At 41.8% G+C, this 26142-nt stretch overlaps 1 protein-coding gene across 11 annotated transcripts in view; it reads right to left on the minus strand.

Moving 5' to 3' along the window:
* Positions 1 to 26142, minus strand: part of fam49bb (family with sequence similarity 49 member Bb) — a 208726-nt gene that overhangs the window by 155937 nt on the left and 26647 nt on the right. For 3 of the 11 annotated variants that reach the window (XM_073052946.1, XM_073052923.1, XM_073052892.1), the window contains exon 2: positions 5666 to 5739. The exons of 2 other annotated variants lie outside the window; for them this stretch is intronic. The gene's annotated coding sequence lies outside the window, so the exon portion shown is untranslated. Of the gene's footprint in view, positions 1 to 5165; positions 5277 to 5665; positions 5740 to 25936; positions 26073 to 26142 lie in introns of those variants that run through there. 6 more of the 11 variants (XM_073052928.1, XM_073052896.1, XM_073052905.1 and 3 more) reach the window with 5 other exon arrangements.

Below are 26142 nucleotides of genomic sequence, written 5' to 3' on the forward strand. Positions count from 1 at the left end.
ACTGCTAAACAAGATAAGAGCCCAAGGTATCATGGTATTAATGCTCTAGCATGGATAGAGCATTAGCTGATTGGCAGGAGGTAAAGAGTGGGAATAAAGGGATCCTTTTCTGATTAGCTATCAGTGACTAGTGTTGGGATGTTATATGTCAATGATTTGGATGATGAAATTATTGGCTTTGTGGCAAGGTTTGCGGATGATACAGAATAGGTGAAGAGGCATGTAGTGTTGAGGAAGCAGAGAGGCTACAGGACTCAGACAGACCCAGCAAAGAAGTGGCAGGTGGAAACAATGTCGGGAAATGTACAGTCATGCAATGGGTGGAAGGGGAGAAAATTCAAAAGCAAAACGCACCCTCCTACCCACGCCAAAATGACATGAGACCAATTACTTTTTTCCTTCCCCTAACCCTCCAGTGCCTTAAATTACATGGCCACACATCGAGGATTTTCTCCCTATATTCTGGAACTTATTATGATTTGAAAATCTATCCTAATCCTCAAACTATTTATCACGTTCTCCAGATACACACTAGAAGCCATGTTATTAGGTACACCTGTGCACTTGCTTACTAATGCAAATATCTAATCAGATATAATCAGACGTGGCAGCAACTCAATGCACAAAAGCATGCAGACATGGTCAAAAGGTTCAGTTGTTGTTCAGATCAAACATTAGAATGGGGAAGAAATATGATCTAAGTGACTTTGACTGTGAATGATTGTTAGTGCCAGAAGGGGTGGTTTATTTCAAACTCTTGGGATTTTCATACACAGCAGTCTCTAGAGTGTACAGAAAATGGTGTGACAAACAATAAACATCCTGTGAGCAGCAGTTCTGTGGGCGAAAATGCCTTGAGAGAGGTCAGAGGAGAATGGTCAAACTAGTTCAAGCTGACAGGAAGGTGACAGTAATTCAAATAACCATGCCTTACAACAACAGTGTGCAGAAGAGCATCTCTGACTGCACAACACATTGAACCTTAAGGTGGATGGGCTACACCAGTGTAAGACCACAAACATACACTCAGTGGCCACTTTCTTAGGTACAGGGCTAAACTGGCCACTGGGTGTACATTTGACTCAATGTTCAGTGTTGAACATGGGCATATTTTTTCCATTTAACTCTTTATAGTATTGTTGAATTACTTTTGATGCCAGCAACATGCAGTTTGGTATAAATTTTTTAAATTGCACAATTGCTAGTTGAGTACAACTGCATAACCAAATCTCTGATTGAACAATAATTTCAGCAACAAGATTTTCAATGAATATTTGCAATATCAAAATCAACTCTAATGAGGATTTTGTGGATGGTGACTTATTATATTTCTTTGGGAATAGGCCATCCTGAAAAATGTCTGTCACTACTCTGCTTAGGAGAGAGGGAGATTCAACTCGGCCATGTCTTCTTTCATCAGCATTGCTGTGCAATATACCATAAGTGACAATTCAATTAAAGGTCAGATGTCTAGTGTATTTTATAATCATGTGCAAGCTATCATTATGCTGAAACTCACAATTTTTAAAAAAAAATCAGCTGGGCAATAATAAATGCTTGGACATTACTTGGATGTTAAGTCCAAGCCATTCATGGAAATACATGGCAATGTCATTTTGAATATTACATATCATCTCTACCAGTAAAATTAAAAGCTACAAAGTTTCAATCTATCTGATAACATGTGATCACACAGCTTCAGAATTACATTTAATATATAGAACATAGAATAGTACAGCACATTACAGGCCCTTCGGCCCACAATGTTGTGCCGACCCTCAAACCCTGCTTCCCATATAACCCCCAACCTTAAATTCCTCCATATATCTGTCTAGTAGTCTCTTAAACTTCACTAGTATATCTACCTCCACCACCGACTCAGGCAGTGCATTCCACGCACCAACCACTCTCTGAATAAAAAACCTTCCTCTAATATCCCCCTTGAACTTCCCTCCCCTTACCTTAAAGCCATGTCCTCTTGTACTGAGCAGTGGTGCCCTGGGGAAGAAGTGCTGGCTGTCCACTCTGTCTATTCCTCTTAATGTCTTGTACACCTCTATCATGTCTCCTCTCATCCTCCTTCTCTCCAAAGAGTAAAGTTCTAGCTCAGTTAATCTCTGATCATAATCCATACTCTCTAAACCAGGCAGCATCCTGGTAAATCTCCTCTGTACCCTTTCCAATACTGGACACGGTACTCCAAGTGTGGCCTAACCAGAGTTTTATAGCGCTGCATCATTACATCATGTCTCTTAAACTCTATCCCTCAACTTATGAAAGCTAACACTGCATAAGCTTTCTTAACTACCCTATCTACCTGTGAGGCAACTTTCAGGGATCTGTGGACATGTACCCCCAGATCCCTCTGCTCCTCCACACTACCAAGTATCCTGCCATTTACTTTGTACTCTGCCTTGGAGTTTGTCCTTCCAAAGTGTACCACCTCACACTTCTCTGGGTTGAACTCCATCTGCCACTTCTCAGCCCACTTCTGCATCCTATCAATGTCTCTCTGCAATCTTCAACAATCCTCTACACTATCCACAACACCACCAACCTTTGTGTCGTCTGCAAACTTGCCAACCCACCCTTCTACCCCCACATCCAGGTCGTTAATAAAAATCACGAAAAGTAGAGGTCCCAGAACAGATTCTTGTGGGACACCACTAGTCACAACTCTCCAATCCGAATGTACTCCCTCCACCATGACCCTCTGCCTTCTGCAGGCAAGCCAATTCTGAATACACCTGGCCAAACTTCCCTGGATCCCATGCCTTCTGACTTTCTGAGTAAGCCTACTGTGTGGAACCTTGTCAAGTTATATCTATATAACTATAACAACTGTATATAGTTGACAAACAAGTTAACTTCTATTTTTTTAAATGTACGTACAGTTCATTCCACTTATTTGGACCATTAGTTAAATGGGTAGCTACTTATTTGGAATAACTCTTAAAGAACAAAAACTAATCGAGAAAATAGCCAGGATTCCTTTCTTTTATTGGAACACTATGCTACTTAATTAGGGAAGGAGAATAGTGCCAAGCAGTTTCTAACTAGCATCAGTTATGTGCACATACATGGCTGTTAGACACTACACCATGCTCAGAACAGTTTTTAAATAGCACGTACAAACAAGCTGGATGAACTCAGCAGATCGGGCAGCATCCGTTGAAATGAGCAGCCAACGTTTTGGGCCGAGACCCTTCGTCAGTTGTGTGTATCTGAGTTCAAAAAGCAATGATTTTTGTCATTGTCACTGATAACTGATGAGAAATAAACAGTAAGCAGCAAGACTGTTCAGAACTGTTTTGCTCTGTAATTTCAGGCATTCAGGCTTGGAGATACCAGAAAAGCCAGAGAGTGAAAAATGAAACAATTTCACTACTTCAGGTAGTTGAATACACAATGAAGAATTTGAAGGTATTGACAATCATCTTGTCGATACAATGTTACAATGAAAGTTTTGGAGGATGCAATCGTCAAAAGGATTGAATGAGGCAGTCCACTACCTACACTAGATGTCTACACTGATTTTGTTCATTTACAGATCAAAAGAACACAATAGCATACACTGGATTAATTCCTCCATCAATAACTATTAGGAGCTAATACAGTTTTATAGTACTGTAGTACCATTGGCGGTGTTCTAATTTATTCAGATGTTCATTTAAATACGTACATAATTTGTAAAGGTAGATTGACTTTCTTTTATATCTTTTTAACTATTTCCATTAAACCAGCTAATTGGGGAAGCCACTTAATTGGGTCAAAATGTACTGGTCCCGATATGTCCCAATTAACCAGAATACACTGAATTTGCCACATCTTCTTGTTCAAAGCTATTGATTTAAGAAAAAACTAAAATGGAATAAAAATAGAAGCTGCATTGTTTATTATTACCATTGCAAAATAAATTGAATTTACTGCTCTGTATTACTAAAAACTTCTGATCACCAGAAGTGAGTACTTTTTGAGATCCTTGAGAGAAATTTCTTCTTAAGATTGAATAATGCTGCACTTAGAACTTAAACACTGTAAAGATTTCACAGTAGAGCGTTATAATCCCAACAACATGTTAAATTTAAAATAAAACTTTGAATGCAAAAGAAATTTTCTTTGGTGTGGTTCAGAAAGCAACATCTACATAAGTTTTGTCTCACAAACTGCTACAATATTTCAGTCCTCTTTACTTATCCCTTAACTTCCTCTCTCCTCTCCATTGCCCTCTTCGTCCAATCATGCTTCCTACTTCTCAAGATATATTCTCAATCAAATGAAATACCAGACACTGAAGATATAACTTAGCATACTAAGGTCTAAACTTTCCCACTTTTCAATGAATAAAAATCTGTAATTCTGAAATTTTTTTCAAAACTGACATGGAACTTTATAATTTACGACTTTATTTTTTTGTTGAAAGTAACACAGCCTGACACAAGATTTAAAATATCTACTGCCAGTTGAAGATAATGTTTGCATTGAGCATGCTCTGAAAATAGTATCGACTCATATAAATCTTATAAAATTAAATCAGTATTGAAGGTAGGGAAGGGTTAACATGGAGTTTTGATCAAAGATGAAAGGCTTATGAATTTAAACTTAATACGAGCATATATGTTTATTTGTATTTACATTTTATGCTGATTTACTATATGTGATTTACTTCACTCAGGCTTAACGGTGACAATTACATTTCTCTATATAAATGTTTAATCCAATAGAAAATAGGTCAAAGTCAGGTTTTTTTTAAAATAGTAATATCACAGCAAGTCAACTGAATTGCTGAAAAAATTGATGCAGTACAATGAGAGAATTGGGCTGATCAGGAAACCATGATTTAGTAGAAGTAAGGAAGCACAAAACATCACATTTTCTGATACAATAAAAAAGCAACAGAGTCTTAAAACAAACTGAATTACAAGAGATTGTTCTTGATTATAAAATCTGATCAATTCTCTGCTTGATATTGGTTTACAAATACTATTAACTCTCCCATGTAAATTAAGAGTACAGTAATCAATCTTAACCAGATCAACAATTAAACGTACAGACCCAAATCAACTAGTTCAACTAAATGATTACAAATGATAACAATGCAAAATAGAAAATTTGCAATTCTCAAGCGGTATTAAATAGCATAAGTTTCATAATATTTTACTAACCTGAAATTGGAAATCGAAATTCAGCACTGACAAAAACTGTCAAATTGTACCAATTATTTCTGCGACAATCAAAGAAAACTGTGCAAACACGGCTACTGTAGCACAGAGTGGAAGCTGGTTTGAAGCACTCAACTTCCTCATTTATATAAAAGTGACCTCACTGCAAATCTTGGTCTTGCAAAAATAAGGAAGCTCACCAAGTACAAGAGGAAGCAAGAAAACCCCCAAAATACAAAATTGTAGCATTTCTATTTTCACATATTGTGCACTTTACTAAAATGAAAATTGCAATTGCTTCTAACTTGACTATTTTTTGGGGGTGGGGGGGGGAGGAAAAAAAGCATCTTTCAATTACACATAACTGAACTCACAAAATGGCTCTACTTTCAAAATTTTAGCAGCACATTACAGGAGCCTAGAGTCGCACACCACCAGGCACAGGAAGTGTTATTATTCTACAACCAGCAGACTACTGAACTAGCGTAAATAACTTCACTCACCTCAACTCTGAACTGATTCCACAACCTTCTTCACCTTCTGACTCACTTTCAAGGACAATTACAGAGAAAGTGTACTGCAGGTCAACGAGAAAGTGCAAGATCATAATAAGGTACATTATAAGGTCAAGAGTTTATCTTATCATATTAAAGAACCATTTAATATTTGCATCTCATACCAGAAGTGAGCATAAACATCTCTCCTCCACCCTGGGCGTTCTTCTAGGACAAACAATCTCACCAACATTGAAGTCAAGGGGTGACTGGCAGTCAGTCAGTCTAGGCCAGGGGTGTCAAACTCATTTTAGGTCACGGGCCGGATTGAGCAAAATGCAGCTTCATGCGGGCCGGATCAGTCGGACGCATGCGAACGCAGCTTTCGTTGCCTCCGTTTTTTCAGCCTGCTCTCATGTGTCTCAGTCTCTGCTATAACTACAAAGTGTTTCACTTTACAAATTCCATTTCTTATGAAGAAGACTGCCGAGCAAGACTGCCGAATAAACACTAAAAACCCTGAAAACCTGGTACCTGAATAAACTCAGCATTAGCCATATCATACGCCATAGGCGCTTCGATTACTGGGGCCAGCTTTAATAGTAATTAGATATTATCTCGCAGGCCAAAGATAATTCCACCGCGGGCCGGATTTGGCCTGCGGGCCTTGAGTTTGACATATATGGTCTAGGCAGTGACTTCAACCCAGTCACCTATGTAGAGATAACAGTACTTAGGAACACCCCCTTTGGCAAGTATCACAGCTTGTAAACGCTTTCTGTAGCCAGCTAAGAATCTTTCAATTCTTATTTGGGGGATTTTTGCCCATTCCTCCTTGCAAAAGGCTTCTAGTTCTGTGCAATTCTTAGGCCGTCTTGCATGCACTGCTCTTTTGAGGTCTATCCACAGACTTTCGATGATGTTTAGGTTGGGGACTATGAGGGCCATGGCAAAACCTTCAGCTTGCCCCTCTTGAGGTAGTCCATTGTGGATTTTGAGGTATGTTTAGGATCATTATCCTGTTATAGAAGCCATCCTCTTTTCATCTTCAGCTTTTTTTTTTTAAACAGATGGTGAGATGTTTGCTTCCAGAATTTGCTGGTATTTCATTGAATTCATTCTTCCCTCTACCAGTGAAATGTTCCCTGTGCCACTGGCTGCAACACAAACCCAAAGCATGATCGATCCAACCCCGCGCTTAACAGTTGATGTGTTCTTTTCATGAAATTCTGCACCCTTTTTTCTCCAAACATACTTCTGCTCATTGCGGCCAAAAGGTTCTATTTTAACTTCATCCATCCACAGGACATGTTTCCAAACTGCATCAGGCTTGTTTAGATGTTCCTTTGCAAACTTCTGACGCTGAATTTTGTGGTGAGGATGCAGGAAAGGTTTTATTCAGATGACTCTTCCATGAAGGTCATATTTGTGCAGGTGTCGATGCACAGTAGAACAGTGCACCACCACTCCAGAGTCTGCTAAATCTTCCTGAAGGTCTTTTGCAGACAAACGGGGGGTTTTGATTTGCCTTTCTAGCAATCATACGAGCAGTTCTCTCGGAAAGTTTTCTTGGTCTTCCAGACCTCAACTTAACCTCCACTGTTCCTGTTGACTGCCATTTTTTAATTACATTACGAACTGAGGAAACAGCTACCTGAAGACGTTTTGGTAAGAGTTATCTGAGAGCTCAAATCTCTTGGGGTGCCCAAACTTTTGCATGGTGCTCATTTCCTTTTTTTCACTCTAAAATTGTACAAAACAAAAATAATACACTAATCTTGCTTAAAATGTTGAAAAGAATGTTTCATCTTTAACTTTATGACTTTTGGAGATCAGTTCATCTTCTACTCAGTTAACTATTCACCATAACAGAAATTTTGACCGGGGTGCACAAACCTTTGCATGCCACTGTACATATAAACACATACACATACACTTATCTATTTCAAGATGGCACTGGAGATCATAAGACCATAAGATATAGGAGCAAAAAGGTCATTTGGACCATCGAGGCTGCACCATCATGGCTGATCCAATTCTCCTCTCAGCCCCAATCACCTGCTTTCTCCCAGTATCCCTTCATGCCCTGACCAATCAAGAATCAAGAAACTACTGCCAATCAAGCGAAGCTGTATACATTAGAATCTTTCCGGTAATACCATGGACTTGTAGCTTTTAAAGCAGCCTCGGATGGTACTTGTCAATAGCCTTCTGAAAACCCCAGTACACAATATGGACCTTCAGCTCAAAAAAGGAAGGAGGGAAAAGAGGAGAGCAGTAGTGATAGGGGATTCGATAGTTAGGGGGACAGATAAGAGTTTCTGTGGGTGAGATCGAGAATCTTGGATGGTCTGTTGCCTCCCTGGTGCCAGGGTCCGCGATATCTCGGATCCAGTTCTCAGTATTCTCAGAATGGAGGGTGAGAAGCCAGATGTCATGGTCCATGTAGGGACCAATGACGTGGATAGGAAGGAGGAGGAGGTCCTGCAAAGAGAATTTAGGGAGTTAGGTGCAAAGTTGAAGGACAGGACCTCCAAGGTTGCACTCTCAGGACTGCTACCCATGCCACGTGCTAGTGAGGCCAGAAATAGGAAGATAATGCAGCTAAATACATGGCTAAGGAGATGGTGCAGGAGGGAGGGTTCATGCTTCTGGACAACTGGGCTTTGTTCCAGGGAAGGTGGGACCTGTTCCGACCGGACAGTTTGCACCTGAACTGGAAGGGGACTAACATCCTTGTGGGTAGGTTAGCTAGTGCTGCTCTGGGGGTTTAAATTAGATTTACAGGGGGAGGGGAACCAGAGTGTTAGCGCAGATAGTGAGGTGCAGGAGGATCAAGGTTGTGCAGGGACTGCTTGTGTGGACAGAAATCAAAGGTTTGTATGCGATAGAAATGTTCTCAGGTGCCAAACTGAAGAGGCTGGGGAAGAGGCATCTAGCTCTCAAATAGAGAAAGACAGGAGACAGCATGTGAGGGAGGATATGAAGGTGATAGAGAAGGTTTGAGATGTATCTATTTGAACGCAAGGAGTGTTGTGAACAAAGCAGATGAGCTTAGAGCATGGATCAATACTTGGAGATATGAGGTGGTGGCCATTACAGAGATTTGGATGGCTCAGGGACAGGAATGGTTACTTCAAGTGCCGGGTTTTAAGTGTTTCAGAAGGGACAGGGAAGGAGGCAAAACAGGTAGCACTGTTTATCAGAGATAGTGTAATGGCTGCAAAAAAGGTGGACGCCATGTAGGGATTGTCTACGGAATCTCCGTGGGTGGAGATTAGGAACAGGAAGAAGTCAATAACTTTACTGGGTGTTTTTATAGGCCGCCCAGTTGTAACACGGATATCGAGAAGCAGATAGGGAAACAGATCCTGGAAAAGTGTAATAATAAGAGTTGTCGTAGTGGGAGATTTTAATTTCCTATATATACATTGGCATCTCCCAAAAGCAAGGGGTTTAGATGGAGTGGAGTTTGTTAGGTGTGTTCAGGAAGGTTTCTTGACACAATATGTAGATAAGCCTACAAGAGGAGAGGCTGTACTTGATTTGGTATTGGGAAATGAACCTGATCAGGTGTCAGATCTCTCAGTGGGAGAACATTTTGGAGATATGGATCATAATTCTATCTCCTTTACCATACCATTGGAAAGAAATAGGAACAAACAAGTTAGAAAAGCGTTTAATTGGAGTAAGGGGAATTATGAGGCTATCAGACAGGAAATTGGAAGCTTAAATTGGAAACAGATGTTCAAGGAAAAGTACGGAAGAAATGTGGCAAATGTTCAGGGAATATTTGTGTGAAGTTGTGCATAGGTACGTACCAATGAGACAGGGAAGTTATGGTAGAGTGCAGGAACCGTGGTATACATAGGCTGTAATAAATCTAGTCAAGAAGAAAAGCTTACAAAAGGCTCAGAGAGCTAGATAATGTTAGAGATCTAGAAGATTATAAGGCTAACAGGAAGGAGCTAAAGGAGGAAATTAGGAGAGCCAGAAAGGGCCATGAGAAGGCCTCGGCGGGCAGCATTAAGGAAAACCCCAAGGCATTCTACAAGTATGTGAAGAGCAGGAGGATAAGACGTGAAAGAATAGGACCTATAAAATGTGACACTGAGAAAGTGTGTATGGAACCAGAGGAAATAGCAGAGGTACTTAATGAATACTTTACTTCAGTATTCACTATGGAAAAGGCTCTTGGTGATAATAGTGACAACTTGCAGCAGATTGAAAACCTTGAGCATGTAGATATTAACAAAGAGGATGTGCTGGAGCTTTTGGAAAGCATCAAGTTGGATAAGTCGCCGCGCCCGGATGAGATGTACCCCAGGCTTCTGTAGGAGGCTAGGGAGATTGCTGAACCTCTGGCGATGATCTTTGCAACATCAACAGGGACGTGAGAGGTTCCAGAGGATCGGAGAGTTGCGAATGTTGTTTCTTTATTCAAGAAAGGGAGTAGAGATAGACCAAGAAATTATGGACCAGTGAGTCTTACTTCAGTGGTTGGTAAGTTGGTGGAGAAGATCCTGAGAGGCAGGATTTATGAACATTTGGAGAGGTATAATATGATTAGGAGTAGTCAACATGGCTTTGTCAAGGGCAGGTCGTGCCTTACGAGCCTGACTGAATTTTTTGAGGATGTAACTAAAAGTATTGATGAAAGAAGAGCAGTAGATGTAGTGTATATGGATTTCTGCAAGGCATTTGATAAAGTACCCCATGCAAGGCTTATTGAGAAAGTAAGGAGGCATGGGATCCAAGGGGACCTTGCTTTGTGGATCCAGAACTGGCTTGCCCACAGAAGGCAAAGAGTGGTTGTAGACAGGTCATATTCTGCATGGAGGTCGGTCACCAGTGGAGCGCCTCAGGGATCTGTTCTGGGATCCTTATTCTTCGTGATTTTTATGTGATTTTTTTATAAACAAGGAAGTAGAGGGATGGGTTACTATGTTTGCTGATGACACTAAGGTTGGAGGTGTTGTGGATAGTATGGAGGGCTGTCAGCAGGACATTGACAGGATGCAATACTGGGCTGAGAAGGGGCAGATGGAGTTCAACCCAGATCAGTGTGAAGTGGTTCATTTTGGTAGGTCAAATATGATGGCAGAATATAGTATTAATGGTAAGACTCTTGGCAGCATGGAGGATCAGAGGGATCTTGGGGTCCCAGTGCATAGGACACTCAAAGCAGCTGCACAGGTTGACTTGGTGATTAAGAAGGCGTACGGTGTATTGGTCTTCATCAATCGTGGAATTAAATTTAGGAGTTGAGAGGTAATGTTGCAGCTATATAGGACCCTGGTCAGACCCCACTTGGAGTACCGTGCTCAGTTTTGGTCGCCTCACTACAGGAAGGATGTGGAAGCCATAGAAAGGGTACAGAGGAGATTTACAAGGATGTTGCCTGGATTGGGGAGCATGCCTTACGAGAATAGGTTGAGTGAACCCGGAATTTTCTCCTTGGAGTGACGGAGGATGAGAGGTGACCTGATAGAGGTGTATAAGATGTTGAGAGTGGATAGTCAGTGTGGATAGTCAGAGGTTTTTTCCCCCAGGGCTGAAATGGTTGCCACAAGAGGACACAGGTTTAAGGTGTTGGGGAGTAGGTACAGAGATGTCAGGGTCAAGTGTTTTTTTTTAAAAAAAACAAAGAGTGGTGAGTGCGTGGAATGGGCTGCCGGCAACGGTGGTGGAGGCGGATACGATAGGGTTTTTTTTAAGAGACTTTCGGATAGGTACATGGAGCTTTGCAAAATAGAGAGCTATGGGTAAGCCTAGTAATTTCTAGGGTAGGGACATGTTCGGCACAACCTTGTGGGCCAAAGGGCTTGTATTGTGCTGTAGGTTTTCTACATTTCTAATATCAACTGATTCTCCTTTGTCTATCCTGCTTGTTATTTCTTCAAAGAATTCCAACAGATTTGTCAGGCAACATTTTCCCTTGAGGAAACCATGCTGATTACGGCCTATTTTATCATGTGCCTCCAAGCATCCTGAGACCTCACCCTTAATAACCAACTCCAACATCTTCCCACCACTGAGGTCAGATTAACTGGCCTATAGTTTCCCTTCTTCTGCCTCTCTCCCTTCTTGAACAGTGGAGTGACACTTGCAATTTTCCAGTCTTCCGGAATCATTCCAGAATCTAGTGATTCTTGAAAGATCATTCCTAATGCCTCCACAACCTCTTCAGCCACCTCTTTCAAAACTCTGGAGTGTACACCATCTAGTCCAGGTGACTTATCTACCTTCAGACCTTTCAGTTATCAGTTTCTCTAGTTATGGTAACTTCACACACTTCATGACTCCTGATACCTGGAACTTCCACCAAACTGCTAGTATCTTCCACAGTGAAGACTGATGTAAAATACTTATTCAGTTCATCTGCCATTTCCTTGTTCTCCACTACTACCTCTCAGCATCGTTTTCCAGTGTTCCAATATACATCCTTATCTTCCCTCTGAGCAATATACTCTTAAATCAACAATAATCTTCAGATCTCTCGATTGTCTGAATAACTCCACATACCAAACAGGTACAGCGCCTTTAAGAGGACAAAGTTTCATCATCATGGCCAGAAATGAGGCAAGGGGAGGGAGACTACAAGTCAGCCTGTAATGCAGAAGGTTGAGGCCTGCAGTAGCTGAAGAACAAAACTGAGAACCTGATGACAAGATCACTGTGTCAGAGGGAAATGAAAGCCAGTTCTATTCTACGCTTGACTGATATGTGTCTTTCTCCAGGAACACAGGATACAGCAATCAAATCTGAAGGCTTCTCGGTTTACAGAATGAACCAAACTGCTAATTTATAAAAGGCAAGAGGACGTGTGTGCTTCATGATAAACTCTCAGTGGTGCTCCAATGTGGCAGTTTTGTCGAATGCATGTACCCCAACTTGGGAAACCTAATGGTTAAATGTTTTCCATTCTATTTACCCAGAGAATTCGCATCCATGATCCTCACAAAATCATTCAGTGTCTTCCGTAGTTAGAATCCCCAGGTGAACCATGAGATCTGAAATCTGCTGAGAGGCAGATCAGGAGGCATTCATGTCTAGTAACCAAGAAAATTATAAGAGGTCCAGGTACGATTCTGGAAAGTCTTCTCATGAGCAAAGTGGAAATTCCGGAGCAAATCTGAAATCAATGAAGGATGCTTGACATTTGTGGCAAGACGTGAATACTATCACCTCTTATAAAGTTAAATCAATCGACATTGGAGGAAGCAGGGCTTCACTTCCAGATGACCTCAATGCTTTTTATACACACTTTGATGATCAAAACATGGAAGGACAATCACGAACACACTCAGCTCACAAGGATCCCATGATTTCAGTCTGAGGCCAACATACGAGCAGCCTTCAGGAGGGTGAACCCACAAAAAGCATCTGACCCAGACGGAATAGCTGAGAAGGTACGAAAAATCTGTGATCGACTGGTTGGAGCGTTCAGAGACCTCTAACCTCTTGATTCAGCATTCTGAGGTACCCATCTGCTTCAAGAAGGAAGAAAGCTTCAGGAGAAGGAAACTAGAGGTCCATGAGCTAGTCCTCATCGGAGGATCAGAGGAGGTGAGGATTAGCAACTAAATTCTTAGGTGTTATTATTCTGGAGAACCTGTCCAGAACTTAAGTACACTTACGAAGAAGAAGCAGTCATGCCTCTACTTCCTCAGGAGTTAGCACATCTAAAATTTTGATAAACTTCAAACAAGAGGAAAAACTCCAGATGCTGGAAATCAAAACAATGCACACAAAATGCTGGAGGAACTCAGCAGACCAGGCAGCATCTATGTAAAAGAGTAAACAGTCAATGTTTTGGGCCAAGACCCCTCGTTAGTACTTCATCCAGAACTGAAGAAGGGAATTGGCCTGAAAAGTCGAATGCTTACTCTTTTTCATAGATGCTACCCAGCCTGCTGAGTTCATTTAGACAAACTTCTATAGATGGAAAGAAAACTGACAGGCTGCATCACAGCCTGGTACAGAAACACCAATGCTTTGATCAGAAAATCCTACAGAAAGTAGTGGCTATAGCCTAGTCTATCACACCCATCACAGGAAAATTATGCTGATGAGGTAGTAATGGGAGACAAAAAAAATGGCAGATGAATTTAATAAGTACTTTGCAACAGTCTTCACTGTGGAAGCCACTAGCAGTGTGCCAGAGGTCCATGAGTGTCAGGGAGCAGGAGTGAGTGCCATTGCTTTTACAAGGGAAGAAGTGCCAGGCAAATTGAAAGGTCTCAACCTGGACCAAATGGACTACTTTCCAGAATCCTGAGAGAATTTGCTGAAGAGGTAATGGATACATTGGTCATGATCTTTCAAGAATCACTTGGTTCTGGCATGGTCCCGGAAGACTGGAAGATTGCAAATGTCACTCCACCCTTTAAGAAGGGAGGAAGGCAAAAGAAAGAAAATAATAGGCCAGTTAGCCTAACCTCAATGGTTGGGAAAGTGTTGGAGTCTAGTATTAAGGATGAGGTTTCAGGGTACCTGGAGACTAATGATAAAACAAGTCAGAGTCAGCATGATTCCTGTTAAGGGAAATCTTGCCTGAAAAATCTGTTAAGAGTTATTTGAGGAAGTAACAAGCAGGGTGGACAAAGGAGAGGCAGTAGATGTCACTTACTTGGATTTTCAGGAGGCATTTGATAAGGTGCCACACATGAGGCTGCTTAACAAGTTAAAATCCTATGGCGTTATAGGAAAGATACTGGCATGGAAAGAGGAATGGCTAACAGGTAAGAGGCAGCAAGTGGGAATAAGGGGGACCTTTTCTGGTTGGCTGCCAGTGTCTAGTAGTGTTCCTCAGGGGCCAATATTGGGACCTCTACTTTTCACATTGTTTGTCAATGAGTTTAATAATCGAATTGATGGCTTCCAGGCAAAACTTGTGGATGATACAAAGATAGGTGGAGAGGTAGGTAGTGCTTAAGAAGCAATACGATTACAGCAGGACTTAAACAAATTAGAAGAATGGGCTAAAAAGTAGCTGATGGAATTGTGTTGGGAAATGCATGATAATGCATTTTGGAAAAAGGAACAATAGTGCAGACTATTCTGTAAATGGGGAGAAGGTTCAAATATCAGTGGAAAGGGACTTGGGAATCCTCGTGCAAGAAACCCAGAATGTTATTTTACAAGTTGAGTCTGTGTTAAAGAAAGCGAAGACAAATGCAATGTTGGCATTTATTTCAAGGGGAATATAAAAACAAGGAGATAATTATGAGGCTTTATAAGACCCAGGCTTTATAAGATGGAGGGTTATGGGGTAGTGTGGGTTTAGTACTTCTTTTTTTAAGGATTATATGGGTCGACACGACATGAAGGGCTGAAGGGCCTGTACTGTGCTGTAGTGTTCTATGGACCCTAGTCATGCCGTACTTGAAATATTGTCAACAGTTTTTGGCCCCATATCTCAGAAAGGATGTGTTGTCATTGGAGAGAGTCCAGAGGAGGATCACAAGGATGATTCTGAGAATGAAAGGGTTAACATACGAGTAGCGTTTGGCAGCTTTGGGTCTGTCCTCACTGGAATAGAAGAATGCAGGGGGACCTCTTTGAAGCCTACCGAATGTTGAAAGGACTAGATAAGGTGGATGTGGAAAGGATGTTTCTTTTGGTGGGGTATCCAGAACTAGAGGGTACAGCCTCAAAATTGAAGGGCGACTTTTTAGGACAGAACTAAGAAAGATTTTTTTTTATAGGCCAGAGAGTAGTGAATCTGTGGAATGCTCTGCCACAGACTGCAGAGGAGGCCAAGTCCATGAGTGGGATCCAGGATCAGCCATGATGGAATGGTGGAGCAGACTCGATGGGCTGAATGGCCTAATTCTGCTCCTATATCTTATGGTTAAAGCTCTTCCAAACATTGAACACATCTACATGAGATGATGATACAGCATCCATCATCAGGGACTCCTGCCACTGAGGACATGCTCTCTTCTCACTACTGCCATCAGGAGGGTGGTACAAAAGCTTCAGGACTCACATCACGAGGTTCAGAAACAGTTATTACCCTACAGCAATCAGGCTTTTGAACCAAAGGGGATAATTTCACTCAATTTCACCTGCCTCATCATTGAAATGTTCCCACAACCAATAGACTCACTTTCAGGGACTCTTCATCTCATGTTCTCAATACTTATTGGTTTAGTTTTATTGTTTACTCTTTTTGTACTTACAGTGTTTGTTGTCTTCTGCACTCCAGCTGAATGCCCTAGTTGAGGGCTCTTTCATTGATTCCCTAATGGTTATTATTCTATAGATATATTGATTATGCCCACAACAAAATGAATCTCAGGGTGATGGTGACATATGTACTTTAATAATAAATTTACTTTGAACTTTCACACCGACATTTCTTCCAAAACTTTCAAAAAGGAAGTTCAAAACTTGATAGCCTTAAAGAAGAGAATGGATCATTATTGCCTTCACAAACCAACATAGCCTTCTACAGTCTATTGGCTCCTTCCAAGCAAAAAAAAACCCTGAGAAGCAACAGCGCACTAGTTGAGTTGCATTTGGCTCAGTTGTACTGGATCAGTCTGAGCTTCATGAAAGTACGCCTTGCCATTCATCCAGCTGGTAGGATGTTGCAATCCACAGGGAAGAACATCATCACCCTCATTTCCAAGCAGATAGAGGAAGTGAAAGAGATCAGAAAATGCAATTCTTCTCATTGCTTAATATGGATTACAAGCTTCTGTCCAAAGTCACATCAACCTATTCACCCAGATCAAACTTTCACTATCCTAGACAGAAAGATCTCGGACTGATTTACATTACTGAAGAATATGATCACCTATGTGATATATATCACCAAGGTGGGTTAAACAACTAGTTAATCAGCTTAAACCAGAAGGCCTCTAACAGCGTACACAATTGAAAAAATGGATTTCGAAGAGAGAATGCACAATTGGGTACTGCAGCTCTACACAGATTCCACATATTAACTAAGAGTATCGTATTAATTAAGATACATCTCATGCACAGGTGACCCCCATGTTACAGCATTGGGTTGCAGAAATTTGCCCTTACAGAGTTCACAAATCTCTATCCAACTCGTACTTCATGCACACACAGATGAAATAGCTTTGCAATATGGAAAATTGTGATATAGCCCATTTTCTAGAAACACAAACTCCTACTAACACAGGTATTCCTGTAATGAGAATGACATTTAAATCTATTAAGTAGAAGTTTTAACAGTAAGTCATACTTTTTGAAAAACAAAATCTAGTCTAAGACTTCATTGAGGCAGTTCTGCACTGCTTTTGTATGAGGTGTTAACAAGACATGATCTGTCTGCTCAGGTGGATGCAAAAAGTTCCAAAGCTCTAATCAGCTGAGGAGTTAACCTTCATCTTTTCCCATTCACTTGATAAATCAACATTAGTAACTGATTACTTGGCTATAATATTACTGGATGTGAAAGTTGAGCAAAAAAATTATTATTTTAATACAGATTGCACTTTGCACGACAAAGTATTCTCAAAGTGTCTTCAGATGACTTGAAAATTCACAAGACAATATATATACACAAACTTATTCAAATTGTTTGATATTAAGTACCAAAAACAGCCCAGAGAAAGATTTTACTGCAGAGGACTTGAAAAAGAATTGAAAATACAAACTAATGCAGTTGAACTACTTCACAATTAATAAAATATCATTAAATGTTCTCAAAGTTGTAACAGAAGTGATTGAGCAGAGAGTACTGCAATACAACTTATCTCATGCCCCATGGTGCACAGAACATCGCATATAATTTGTGAAAGTAGGCTCCAAGTCAAGGGTGTACAGTGCAAGCCCACAATCAAGCATACTTTCTTCAGCCAATGATTGGTGTGCCAAGACCAACCTGGATGGGAAAGGCAGTTTCCTGGAGCAAATAGCTTTCACCACATTACGTCCAGATATAATCGTATGGTCTGACACCAGTAGAGAAGTGGTTATTGGTGAACTCACAGTCCCCTGGGAAGACAACATCGATGAAGCCCATGAGAGCGAGCTAACCAAGGATGCAGAATTAAGATCACAGTGCAGAGACAGAGGGTGGAAGGTCTCATGCTATCCATCTGAAGTAGGTTGCTGTGGCTTTATTGCGTTCACTTTCCCGAAGTGGCTGCGTGACCTTGGCTTCACAAGACGAGAGATCAAGTCAACCAGCAGGGTTGTAGCTGAGGCAGCAGAGACAGGATCATCATGGGTGTGAACCAAGTACATCCAGAGGGACAGATAGTCAGACAGTCAATCCATCTTTTGCAAACTCTTCAGTAGTTGCATAGACACCTGAAGAGTAGACTATCTGTTGGAAGTGACCAACAACTCTGATAGAGGCAGATGCCAAGTTGTTAAGCTCACCAGTGGGAGGTGGTGCTTTAGCACTGCTGGCCCACCACCTCGAGTCTTGATCATAAGTGGGCCGAAACTCCTGAAGACAGGTGACAGATCAATTGATGATCCCACAGGTGATAGCACAGGACAGTTAACACCTTAGTCCAAGTGGATTTACAATTCAGACATCTAGAAGATACTGACCTGAACAACAAATAAGATGACACCCTTTGATTTAAAAAAAAAGCTGATTAATAAATTATTAGCAGTCAATATAAAATGTGTAACCTTCAAAATCAAAATGATCTGCCAAGGTGCTAATCCATCCAGCAAACCTCATACAAGGCAAAAGATATATTTTTTTAAAAGCCATTTTAGGAAGAATTTCTCTGAAGTCAATGATAATTAAACAGATCCAGGTGACTGAGATCAATAACAATACCACCCATTGACAGTACATCCACATCCTAATCTAATTCAAAAGTTGCTGCCCACATGTATCAGATCTTACTTCTATTTCAAAACTCTCAATTAAACTCCTCAAAATCTACATTTATAATATAAATTCCAGGTACCTAAAGCCTATTATGTTCTTCAATTTAATAATCTATCCTTCAAAGATCAGCACTTCACATTACCAAGGACCATAATTAAATACACCTCTACGTAAAAATCAACCAAGACCTTTCTACAAAGCCATTCCAACATCTCTTGCACACGCAGCTTATGGCAAGGTCGGCACACTATTGCAGACTTCAAAGCTAAATGCAGTGGCGTTTCCAACATCGCTGCCTCTCTCCCAGATGAGCTAAATCTTTTTTTTTTACGTTCAATTTAAAATCGCCAACACTGAGCCCCTGAGGAGTGCTGCCAAAGAGACCTGCACCTTAATCATCTACGAGGCTGAAGTTCACAGGTATTTCCAACGGGTAGACAGTCGCAAGGCTGCAGGACCAGACAGCATCCCAGGCCGGGTACTCAGAGTGCATGGCACAAATGGCAGGTGTGTTTAGAGACATTTTTAATCTCTCCCTCTCCCTGTGTAGACTCCCTCCTGCTTCAAAACATCCACTATTGTTCCTATACCTAAAAAGACCAAGGTAACATGTCTGAACTGGCATCCTGTCACACTCACCTCAATAATAAGCAAATGCTTTGAGATGCTGGTCAAGGACTACAACTGCAGCATGCTACCACCCACACTGGAACCCCTACAATTCACCTACTGACACAACCAATCCACAGATGACGCAATAGCCACATAGTTTATGTGAGAATGCTGTTTTTACCATTCTACACCATAATTCCCTTCAGCCTTGACAAGAATCTCAGAGCTTCTTCACCCTCAGCCTTCATCCTGCCTTATATAGCTGGATACTGGAGTTCCTGTCAGATTGCCGGCAGGTGGTAGAGTGGGCTCCCTCTTCTCTGCCCTTCTAACCCTCAACACAGGAGCCCCCCAGGGCTGTGTCCTAAGCTCCCTCCTTTTGCCTCTGTATACCCATGACTGTTTCACCACCCACAGCTCCAATCTGCTAATTCAATTAGCTGACAATACTACACTGATTGATCCAATCTCAAAGAATAACCAGTCAGCCGACAATGAAGAAGACATCACCCTGACACAATGGTGTCAAGAAAACAACCTCTCCCTCAATGTCACAAAAAACAAAGGAGCTAGTTTGGACTACAGGAAGAACGGAGACACGCTAACCCCTATATCAATGGATCTGGGGTTGAGAGGGTGAACAGCTTTAAGTTCCTCGACATACACATCACCGAGGATCTCACATAGTCTGTGCATACTGGCTGTGTGGTGAAAATGGCACAACAGCTCTTCCTTCAACTGTCTGAGGTGGAAAAAGTTAGGTATGGGCCCCAAATCTTATTAAGAACTTTTTACAGGGGCACAACTGAGAACATTCTGACTTCCTGTATTACTGCCTGGTATGGGAACTGCACTTCCCTCAATCGCAGGACTCTGCAGAGAGTGGTGTGGACAGCCCAGCGCATCTGTAAACGTGAACTTCCCACTACACAGGACATTTCCAGAGACAGGAGCGTAAAACGGGCCCGAAGGATCATTGGGGACCCGAGTCACCCCAACCAAAAACAGTTCCAGCTGCTAACATTTGGGAAACGTTACTGGAGCATTAAAGCCAGGACCAACAGGTCAGGACAGCTTCTTCCACCAGGATATTAGACTGATTAATTCATGCTGATACAATTGTACTTCTATGTTATATTGACTGTCCTGCTGTATATACTATTTATAAATTGCACATTTAGACAAAGACATAACGTAAAGATTTTTACTCATAATGTATAGAAACGATGTAAGTAATAAAGTCAATTCAATTTAAGACCAACATTCTCACTATTTCTCCACAGTAATCTCAAGTACATTGACAAGAAAATTTGTAGATGCTGGAAATCCAAACAACACACACAAAATGCTGGAGGAACTCAGAAGTCACACAGCATCAATGGAAAAGAGTAAATAGTCAATGTTTCACACTGAGACCCTTCATCAAGACTGAAAAAAAAAGATGAGAAGTTAGAGCAAAAAGGTGGGGGGTAAGGAAGGAAGAAGTACAAGATAAGTAGGCGTTAGGTGAAACCAGGAGAGGGGGAGGGATGAAGTAAAGAGCTGGGAAGTTTATAGGTGAGAGATAAAGGTGTAATCTGATAGGATAGGGTAGAAGACCCTCAAGTGCCTGCAAATTTTATTTGAATTATGTATTGCCAAGCTTCAAGCCAAAACATTTAGAAAAGACAATTTTTAAAAAAAATGTATTTCTAGAGAAAAACACTCAGATTAGTTTACAGGTAATTGTTTTCAAATGTACTTCACATATGAATCAACCCATCTATAGGGAATCAAGAGTTTAAATTGTAAATTTCAACCCTGCTCATTTTCCAGTTTTTTCCCCTACAACACTAGCAATGGAGAAAAATGCACTATGAAAGTTAAGAATCTTTATCCTGTCCCTGTCAATCTCTATTATTCAACACATTGCAACATTTGAAATCACATGATTTTCAGGCAGAAGAGCCAAAATCATCTAGCTTTTGCAGAATACTGAGAAAGAAAAAAAATCATAGTAATTAATTTAATACATAGCATGTGATGAGCTAAACTTAAAAATTTACAAACAACTCCAGGTACAGTTGGTGGAAAAGTGTCAACATACCATTTCATACAATTTATGCTGTAAAAAATAACACTGTGCTAAGAATAAGGTTTTTTAAAAACTTGTCAAATACTCCTAGAGATGTAGCTGTATCCCTCTGACAATTCTTCACCTCTCATTAGTTACCTACTACTTTAGGAATACTTTTATTGTATTGTACTGTTAAGATAGATACAAGATATTTGTTTAACATCAGCTACCAGGAAATGCATATTTTCAACTTTTCACTTCACTTACTCTCTGAAGTTCTCAATCCATTTTTATACTCCTTGCCATTTGGCACACATATTCCATTTCCCCCTGTATCATCCTTTACTGGTCCCTAAAATCCAGCCAAGTTTCAGTTCTACCACTCTCATTTATTACTTAATAAGCTCTTTCTTTTAATTTGCTAGTGCATTGATCACTCCCCCCACCCCACAGAATTTCTGGATCAAATAGTGCTGACTTCTAGCCAGCAGTTTTGAATGTCAGCTCATTCAAACCTCTGCATACAGAAAAAGTGAAAGCTGACAAGAATCACAGGAGGCAAGTCCAAAGCAGCAGACTAGGCAATTCAGCCCCTTAATTTTCAATAAGGTATATATTCCTTGAATATTATGAACTTTTCTTTAAGCTTGTCACTACATACTTACTGTTAAAAATCTAAATTTCCCAATCTACTTTAGCCATATACTTATGTAAAAACTTTTAAAAGTTCGAAGTAAATTTATGATACCATTGAGCTTACGTTTTTCACTCTCAAACTAAATATGAAAATCTTTTATATAATTAACAATCTTTCCAAAAGCTATCCTTTACTACGAGATTACCAACTAATCCTGCATTGCTGCACATGTTCAGACCTAAAATAGACTGCTCCCCGATTGGTTATAAAATGCACTGTTCTTGGAAACAGACTCAAATCTATTCCATGAACTCATTCTCAAGATAGCTCTTGCCATTTTGATTTGCCTCAATTTTTGTAAAAGATTGAAGATTTTATTATTTGTCAAATGATAGACTGCCCTCAGTGTGAATAGGGGAAAGGGGAGAAGACGGATAGGAGGTGTGAAAATGAGAATGCATCTTTAATTATCTGGTAATATTATTGTGCTAATATTATTAGATTTGCTGTATGTACTGCATCTTCCACCATGGTCCCGGAGGAGCAGTATTTCATCTAGCTGTATATGAGTGCAGTTCAATGACAATAACCTTGAACTACAGCACATCTACCTTTGAAGTTGTTGCCTGTAAGGTTGCAAACAAATTTGCCCGTGGAATCATAAAACAGACAACTTGAACAGGAACTCTATTCTCTGAAGTCCTAAATTTGCACACTGTCCCGTTTATTCTTTAATAACAACCTACATATCTCCTTTATCATGCTGCCTCTCATGGCCACTCCTGTACCTAATAAATTGGCCAATAAGTGCATGTTTGTAATGTTCTAGGGCTGAAGCCCATCCACTTCAAGATTGAACATGCTATGACTTCAGAGATGCTCTTCTGCAATACTACCATTGCAATGCATGACTATTTGAGTTACTATCACCTTCCTGTCAGTTTAAACCAGTCTGGCATTTCTCCTCTGCCTCTCTTTTTTTTCCAAGGCATTTTCACCCATAGAACTGTCACTCACTGGATTTTCTTTTCACTTTTCGCAACATTCCCTGTAAACTCTAAAGATTGCTGTGCCTGAAAATCCCAGAAATCAGCAGTTTCTGAGATACTCAAACCACTCTATCTGGTACCAACAAACATTCCACAGTCGAAGTTACTTAGATCACATTTCTTTTCCATGTTTGGTCTGAACAGTTGAACCTCTTGACCATGTCTGATGCTTTTATGTATTGAGCTCCTGCAACATGATCAGCTGATTAGACATTTGCATTAAAGAGCAAGAGTGTAGGTGTACCTAATAAGGTGGCCACTGAGTGCGTCCCTAATGGATATTAGATCATTCCCACTTATTCCAGTGTTTTGCCATTTCAACATAGTCTTAAATGTCTTTCCTATTTTTCCAACTGTACTCACTTCTTGCTGAATAATTAACATAATGTTTCACCTATCCCCATCACTCTCTTATCATTACTATACCACTCTGCTATTTTGGCTCTATCAAAAATATATACCTCTCACCTGAACCCAATTTTGTTTAAAACCAGACTACATTTCAGATAGAGCACTGATATATTTGTAAGACATAAAAGGAATACAGAAATGGGAATAGTGAAACAAAATATCAAACACGACCTTATGAAACAGCAGAGCAAAACACACAGGAGAACTGAATTACTTCTATCACTCTGCTTCTATCACTTATGTTTTTGTGATTGGTTTTCAAATGAAGTCTGTCCCACTCTCTTTTCCTAGTGGTTATGCCCCTACCCCACAAAAGTAAGCTATCTTTACCCACATTAATTTTGCTGTCCCTATAACCCTGTGCAGATATCCACGTGGTTCAGGCAGTGGTCCAAAGGCTGTTAAATAGACAAAGAATATTGAATCCTTGTTTTCTGCTCAAAATTTCTGCCTAACCCCGAGGAAATAAACCAGTCGCCAAAAGAAATTGGTATGAAAGTTCACAATTGCAGAAAGTAGCTGCCTTCTCGCTGCCATCAGTATTTTTGCCAACACTCACAGAAGCAGCAAGTTTCATGCACCTTTCCTCTCCAACTCCTACCTCCAGACACAACTCTCCACCAACAACACAAGCAGCTTATTGGCAAGGTCTGCACACCATCACAGACTTCAAAGCTAAGCACAGTGGTGCTGCCCCTCTCCCAGATGAGCTAAATCTTTTTACGCTCTGTTCAATGTTGCCAACACTGAGCCCGAGAAGAGCCACCGATGCAACCTACACCTTGGTCATCTCTGAGACTGAAGGATACAGGTGTTTCCAACAAGTGGACAGTCACAAGGCTACGGGACTGGACGGCATCCCAGGATGAGTACTCAGGATGTGCGCAGCACAACTGGCAGGTGTGTTTACAGACATTTTTAATCTCTCCCTCTCCCAGTGTAGAGTGCCCTCCTGCTTCAAAACATCCACCATCGTTCCTATACCTAAAAAGACCAAGATAACATGTCTGAATGACTAGTGTTCTGTCACACTCCCCTCATGAATAAGCAAATACTTTGAGAAACCGGTCAAGGAATACACCTGCAGCTGGCTACCACACATACTGGACCCCCCCCCCCCCCCCCACTATTCACTTACCGACACAACCGATCAGCAGATGATGCAACAGCCACAGATCTACACACTGTCCCTACACGCCTGGAGAAGAAGGATGCTTATGTAAGAATGCTGTTCTTGGACTACAATTCAGCATTCAACACCATAATTCCTTCCAGCCTTGACAAGAAGCTCAGAGATCTCGGCCTTCACCCTGCCTTGTGCAGCTGGATCCTGGACTCTGTCAGAATGCCAGCAGGTGGTAAGAGTGGGCTCCCTCATCTCTGCCCCTTTGACCCTCAAAACAGGAGCCCCTCAGGGTTATATCCTAAGCCCCCTCCTTTACTCTTATACCCATGACTGTCACCACCCACATCTCCAATCTGCTAATTAAATTTGCTGACAATGCTACATTGATTGGCCTTAAATAATAATGAGGCAGCCTACACACTATTTGTTTGTATTTCTATGCTATATTGACTATCCTGTTGCACATATTATTTATTACAAATTACTACAAATTACACATTTAGACAGAGACATAACATAAGGATTTTTACTCCTCATGTGCACGCAGGATGTAAGAAATAAGTGCAATTCAATAACTCCCACCATCCTCCTTCCCCTAACAACCCACCTGCCTCCTCCCCCCTCCAATCCTGCCTTCTCCTCCTCTCACACTCCCCTCCCATTCTCCGTCCTGCCCTCATCTCCTCTTGCACCTCCCCCATTCTCCAATCCTGATGGTCCAATCTTTCCTCCCCACTCTGGGCCACCACTCACCCATCTCCATCTCACAATGACCATCTGCCCCCTTCCCTTTCTCCCCCCTATCTGCCTTCCTGCAGACTGTCCACCTCTCCTTCAACCACTAGTACCCCCCCAGTCCTCTCTTTCTTGACTACCATTTGCCCCATTCCCCAAATTTGTCTACCCCATCACACTCCCTTTCCCAGTTCAAATCCACACCCCCACCGCACCCTCCTGCACTAACATCCTCCACCTTCTTCTCATCCATTCACATGCTCCACCCTCACTTCCTCTACCAATCCCTCCTCCTACACACACTCAATTCTCTATCTCCCCCTCCTGCCCCCAGCTTGTCCCTCTCCGACTGCCCCCACACGCTCCTGCACCCAGCTCCTTCCTCTCCCCCTCATCCCTTCTTCCCCTGTTCATCACCTTCTGCCTCCTGACCACCCGAACCATTACCCCCACACCCAGGGTCTCTTTCAGCCCTAAGCCAGGAATCACTCTCCTTCTCGCCAGAACCACCCCGCCCCACCACCAACAACCCTCGGCTGAGTGACGAGTTCCCACCCTCCTCCCCTTCCATCAGCCCACAAAGAGCTGAGCCGCTGCTTCAACCGCCGTTCACAATGAAAACGCCGCGCCGGTCGGCGTTCCCCCGGCCCCATCACCCCTTGCCATCCCGCACCTAGCGAGCTCACCCCTCACCGGGGACACAAGCAAGCCCGCCGGCTGTTCTGAAGCTCCCGCCGCCCTCCCCTCACCGCCAACACACACCCACCACCCCGGCTCTGAAGCGATGGAGAGGCCGCGCCGGCCGCTCTCTTTTACCTGCGACCCAAGCTCTATCGCAGACGCCTCATCCTCCCGCTGCCCCGGTCCCAAAATCCTCGGGCCGCCGCCACCGCCGCCGCCGCCTCCGCCGTTAACCGCGCCGCTGCCTCAGACACGGCCGTACCCCCCGCACGCCGCCGGCGCGCTCCCGCTCATTTGCGCGGTGCAGGCCTCACGCGTCTCTGAGTGAGCGCGCAGGCGGA

This window comes from Hemitrygon akajei, chromosome 1, assembly GCF_048418815.1.
Source record: "Hemitrygon akajei chromosome 1, sHemAka1.3, whole genome shotgun sequence".
NCBI lineage: Eukaryota > Metazoa > Chordata > Chondrichthyes > Myliobatiformes > Dasyatidae > Hemitrygon > Hemitrygon akajei.